The sequence below is a fragment of the Borostomias antarcticus genome (genome assembly GCF_949987555.1).
Source record: "Borostomias antarcticus genome assembly, chromosome: 2".
NCBI classification, from domain to species: domain Eukaryota; kingdom Metazoa; phylum Chordata; class Actinopteri; order Stomiiformes; family Stomiidae; genus Borostomias; species Borostomias antarcticus.
Genome location: NC_140235.1, coordinates 11,465,100 through 11,471,600, shown reverse-complemented (window position 1 = coordinate 11,471,600; position 6,501 = coordinate 11,465,100).

Here is a 6,501-nt window from a genome sequence, read left to right as displayed (position 1 = left end):
GTGGGGCTGGGTATTGGCAAGGACCTCATAATACGACACGTATCATGATACATGGGTCACGATAAGATAAGTATCCAGATACAGCGCAACTCCATCGCCCGTTCCCTGGAGGTGATCCTGGGACGGAGAGAATGTAAGGACATTATAAATCCATTTAAAACATGAATGTATCAACAATTGAATTACATCCTTAATTTTTAGATGTATATCTATTCCCTGTCTTGTTCTGTACATTTTCCTTGTGCAAAAAAAAGTACATATATATATCTATACTGATACTGTACTGCGGAAAATCAATACAGTATCACAGGAAAAAATATTGCGATGTGTTGCTGTATCAGTTTTATTGCATAGACCCCCACAACACACAGACGCACACACTGTCCATCCCACTGTTCATCCCACTGTCCATCCCACTGTCCATCCCACTGTCCATCCCACTGTTCATCCCACTGATCATACCTCTTTGAGCTCGTCGGTGATCCAGCTGTCGTGCAGGGCGCCCAGGGGCAGAGCGTGGAGATCCACCAGCACAGCAAAGTTCCCACACTGCCGCACAAAGGGAGGGACCACAGAGATACACGGCTCACACAGACAACAAAGGACATGAAGGGTGCGGGTGATCGACAGCAGGACAAACCCCAACGACCCCCCGCCCCCCTTCTGAACATAGCCCCAGGCCCCCTCCTCCACCCTTCCTGTCTAGCCATCTCTCTGTCCAACTCTTCACAAGAAAAGAGCGTGACCTGTCTACTTTAGCAGAGGGGAGAGGTGGGGGGATGTTCCTGTGAACCACGCTTCACCTCCACGGTTTGAAAGGTCAGACTGCAGCGAACCTGCCGTGGTAAATGTGCACAGTTACAGTTCGTTTCTCACATCTCAAACCGTCTGCGTCCGCCTGATACTAGCACAGTCGTTGTTGTCCTTGTATGAGTCCCGGTGTACCACACGTCAACTCTACGCATGCCGGCAGCCGGGTGGTTAGAGCATCCGACACCGGGCCGAGACCGGGCAAGGCCACTCGACAAGTGGTCTCCCATCAATCGTTGCCTACCGTTGTGCCCTTGAGCAAGGGTAACGGCTAGTTCCCATAAACGCAGAGGCTGTTTAGGGTTAAGGTTAGAGTTATGGTTAAGGTTGACATTAGGTTTAAGGTTGGGTTAAGATTAGGTTTAGGGTTGGGGGATAGGTTTTGACTGGTCTCTGTGTTGATGGGAACTAGCCACTACCCTATTAGGCACTTAACCTAAACAATTATGTCGCGTTGGACAAAAAGATGTTAATTGCATGTCGCTTTGGACTAAAAGCGCTTACTAAATAACTAAAAATGCTAATGTGAATGCATTCTAGCTGTGAGCCGTGCCAACGCTGAGGACCGCAGGGCAGGAGGCGGGGCTTCCTGAGGCCCTACGTCGTCCATGTCATCAACCATAAGTCACATGGGACCGGGAAGCCAGGAGCGCCGCGGCCAGTTAAGTAGCTGTCACGGCTCTCTCAGGCCAGCCTGATTGGGGTTCACACATGAGTGCAGAAGCTGCCAGCCACAGAAAGCAGGGGAGTGTATTTCTGTCTCGTGTGAACCCACTCTCTCTCCCTGGACACATCTATGATGGATGGGCCGGGACCACCCGCGCACCCAACAGAGGACCTGGCGGGGGGACCTCGCTCTCCAGGAAGTTAACTTTAGTGATAATGTGCCAAAAACATCCACCTGGACAAGGATAGGGAGGGTGACACACACACACCCAGCCTTCCGTGGGAACAGTTTAAAGAACGCCATATATGGCGCGGCCCTCCGGGCAGACGGCCACGATGACAACGATGCGGAGGGCATGACTCGGCACCCAAAGACAGACTGACAGACGTGGAGTTCACATCCATGGCAGAGTTATCAGTGACACAGGGCTGAGGGATGTCTGGGGCCCGGGGGCAGCCTCCACAGCTCCCCCCAGAGAAGAGGGGCAGAGAGGGGGGGGGGGGGTGACAGCCTGGCCAGGGTAAGTAGACTGGCTCTCTATTCCTAAGGCCCAGCTTTGGGGATGACACGAGACAGAGAGTCTAGCAGGAGAGGGAAGGCCAATGGCTGAAGACCACAGTATAGCCTGCTCTCTGCCCATACTGGACAGATAGAGAGCATATTCACTGTGACTTTGAAAGACAACAACTATAACAGTCGGGAATCTTCCAGTCCCAAGTGGGAATTGGGTTAGCTAATAAAATTGAATTAGTGATGGAACAGACCTGAGCAAACTACGCATTGCTGCCAAATGTTTTCTTTTTCTCATGAAAGCCGTTTTCTTTCCAATTGACCCTCTGTAAACAAGAGTGTAAGTGGAGCCATGGCGACTCCTTTGGGACAGTCAGAGGACGGAGCGCCCCCTTATGGCTAATGAAGGAGGTACCCTTTTTTTTGCATTTAAATTTCTCTCAGTCTGTTTAAATTAAATTACACTCATGTGATGAGCGGGATTCAAAGATGGTAGACATGTAGGCTATAGTTTCAAAGGACACTATTCAGTCCATGCTGTTCGACCTTTAACGCTTTAGTTACAATAATATGAGCCATTAAATGATAGTCATAGTAAGTTCACAAAACATTCCACTAACTTGGTTGAACAGCTTTTGCACAACTTCAAGGTGACATAATTTGTTCAAAGACCTATTTGACCTCTCACGAAGATGACGTCACAAAAGCCATGGGCAAGAACAAAGCTCCCCTTATGCACAAGCTGTGTGTGTGTGTGTGCGCGTGTGTGTGTGTGTGTGTGTGTGCGTGCGTGCGTGTGTAGAGGACAGCTCTTCCCTACAGACAGATCTGCGTTCTCCCGAGTCCCAACCCTCTGCCCTTTGTCCTGTGGCGGCGGTCCACGGATGACCGGTGGTTTCAGCCGACTGGTTCCAACAATTACCAGTGCGTGGGAAAGCAGAGCGAAGGAGGCCGGCACCCTGTCAGTCACGCAGTGCGGCCAGGGACAACCGACTGGCCGCAGAGTCCCACGGTGCCTTCCTGTGCTGACCGGTGGACTGGCCTTGGGATCCTGTACTCGGCCTCTGCCTTTCTAGATCTTAAAAATGCCATTACAGCTCAGGATAGGAATGTTCCCAGTACTCCAACAGAATTCTGAAGGGAGTGGAGGTATGCCCTGACTGTGTGTGACTAACTAACTGAGATGATCAGTTCTCTAAAAGACAGGCAGGGAGTGAGGACTGGGTAATCAGTCTATGTGGTTTAGCACTACGTAAGGCCACATGGTAAAACTCTAATCTTAGTACCGACACAAGAAGACTAATGTGATCAGTGCCCGAGGATAGAGGGAGCAATAAGCTGTCTGTGTACGGCCCTCATGGAGGGACGCAGCAGCGCTGGCCCCTTAAGAGGTGGCCTCTGATTAAGTTTGTGTTTGGGCAGCCGGCCAGACAGCTAGCTGTGGAATAGCTCTGTTTTATCACATTAGGGCAGCAGACGAGACCAGACCAGGAACTGGACATTAATGTTAACCATTAGTCTGTCCCTCACACAAAAACAGCATGTGATTCTCTGTGGCTTCTCAGAAGACAGGGCCCCGCTGGAATGCAAACAAACAAACACAATCACACTCTACATGAACGTTGATTATAGGAAACATCTCCGCAACTTATCTAGAACTAACCTGCAGAGAAATTCATTTAAAGTTCTACGATACTGTAGTCTAGTCAGAGTAGGTTATCATCAACAGTGGTTTGTCTGTCCCCTTGTACAACATCTGCTGAACAAAACATTCAAAACAAATTTTAAAATGTCAACTTCTTATTGGGTAATAGGTGTTATTGAATTGTTCTCATTGGGGGTCTGAAGGATCAGACCACGAGTACGTCATGTGATCAGAATAGAACCGGGCTTCTTTGACCACAAAGAGTGACCGGTGGGCCCCTGAGTTGACCTCTGGGGTGACCCCTGACCTCCATGTGATGAGCCCTCCTAAAGCGCCCGGCCACGGCCTGTTTACTGAAACCATTAGCAGCGGCCCGGTCCTTTGTGGTGGCAGTAATAGAAACCACAAGTGCCTTATCCTCTCCGAGCAGAGTGCACGTCTCAAAAGAGGCTCAGAATTCCACGCTAATTAGAAATCTACAGATTTTCCTCCGTTTGAGTATTCAGTTGAGAGGGTGGTGGCGAACTAGCCTATTTGACATGTTGCGCTGATGAAACAAACGATAAGCATACTTCACAGGTTATAAGCTAGCCTAGATATAGGCTTACCTAACGCTCTCTGTGTCATTTCTGTGCAAACTCTGATGAATGACTCCTAAGTCCCAAAGCCCATCTCTTATACAAGATAATATAACAATCTTGTATAATCTTATACATGTTTGCACTTGCAAACACTCAAGTGTGACGACGCTGTTGTTGGAAAGAGAGGCATGATTAAGAGCCAAGTCCAGAGGAAGTTGCTCTTTTCACACACACTAAACTGGGCCAATGCTGCTTTGTTGCCTGCTTTACAATGCCATGTACGGGGCGTGAGGCCTGAACGAGGAACAGCCGTCAGTGCTGCTACTCAATACCAAGTCTTTTATTGAGCAATCTTTTGTGTGCGGTCATGGTGAATGAATACACCTGAATCTTCCTGTGCCAAGCCCTAGTCTGGTTCTCTTCTTAGCCAAGGATCTGATTAGCATGATCCTGTCAAAGTAACGAGAAACAAACACATTGAAAAGCTGCCCCTCTCACTCTGTCGCTCAAAACCTCTGAGTCCTCAGCTTGATCCCAGCTCCGGCACGACAGGGTCTTTCTATTTTCTGCCTCTAATCAGTAAGTAAACAACTAGTGAAGCAATCCTGCAACAGACTGCTTTCCCTTTTTCTTCCTGGCCTCCGAAAGCTCCGAAGCTCTGGTCTATATCACTCTCAGTTCCCAAGACACTCTCTACCTTCCCTTATCTCTCTCCCAGACTCTGCTCCCCCCCACCTCCCCCTCCCCAACCGCTCTGCCTGAAGTCGGGCACTAGGCCCAAAATCGCCGAGCACCGCTGCCCGCCTCCCTGCCCTTTGCCATTGCTATCGCGCCATATGAGAACCAGACCGCCTGCGCCTGCACTTAGCTCAGAGGCTAACACTAACCAGCCACACGTGTTTACACTGGGAGAAAGGGGGGGGGGGAGTCTAGCAGATGCAGTCTCACTCAATAAAACTTGCATCTCCCTCTCTCTCTGTCCTTCCTCCCCCTTTTCCCAGTCACATAGTAACAGATCTGTAAGCAGCCCTGCCGAGAGCCCAGGAGAGCTCTTCAGATCTGTGGGTGTGGCTAGAGCGCTGTAAGGTTCCCAGCTCGCTCACGGTCGCTCCCTGTGTGTGCTATGAGTCACCTGGCGTTCCCCCCACAAAGGAACAAGTTGCTATTCTCACAGTGACCGCCCCCAGATATAGCCTACCATGAAAAAAAATATGGTGAAAATATGAACCAGATTGTGATTCAGGACCTATTTGACAGAGAGAGGTGTCTGTTTATAGAAAGCTTGTGTGCGTTTAGTGCTTTTGTTAGCAAAGCTCTCTTCGTTCACGGTGGATGTAAGCACACCTGAGTGTTCTTTATTTGATGATGAAAAGGACTCAACCCAGGAGTGGAATTCCAGCAGCAAGAACAGACAGGAATGTCTCCAGGTAACGCTCAGCAAACAACACTGAGTCAGGAACATCCCTGTGAACTTCTGAGATAAATCATACGCTGAAAGGTGCTCAGCCTCATTAGGGCTGATAATATGGACCATAACACTATCACCAACTCTTCACTACTGAAAAAGGCCTACTGTACAGCTTTGAAAGTGATCTAATCTTTTTAAGTCTGAAATCTGGCGTAGGCAGGGGTGACTAGAGGAACCTAAATGTGTGGTCTGATATGAGCTCATCTACGGAGTGACAACAACACTAAACAGCACACAAACCTCTGACATTCACACTGCACTGTGCTACCTCAAAGTCTCCCGCACTGCAAAATAAGGCCTCCAACCTCCCGGTCATCTCTCAACATTAGACGGTTAAGAAGTCACCGGTGGATATTGGCTAATGGAAGGCAGACAGCAGGGCTGGGGAGCAGTAAGGTCCTGCCTGGCTGTTAGGCAGCGGTGGAGGTGGAAGGTCCTGCCTGGCTGTTACTCTAGCCTCAGACAGCGAGTGACTAGGGCGACAGTGGTCGCTCTGGTTGCGTGCATCGCATCGCCAGCTCCCCGGCAGCCAAGAGCTGCAGACGCCGGGTGGGCGGGTCATTCATGTGTCACTCACATTATTCAAGATGTATTCTACTGCCATTCTGAGGTAACCTGCTCTGCTATTGGTTGCTGCTTCGACGATGTCGCTGCTAATTTGCATAAAGTTGAACTCTGCCCAACTTCAAATCTACGCTCAGATCGCTGGTATCGCGTCGCCCTATGTCGCCAGCTTCCATTGAGAATGAATGGCAGCCGGCCGCTCTTGTCGACCAAGTCGCTCGCTGTGTGAGTGCACAGTTAGGCAGCGGTGGAGGTG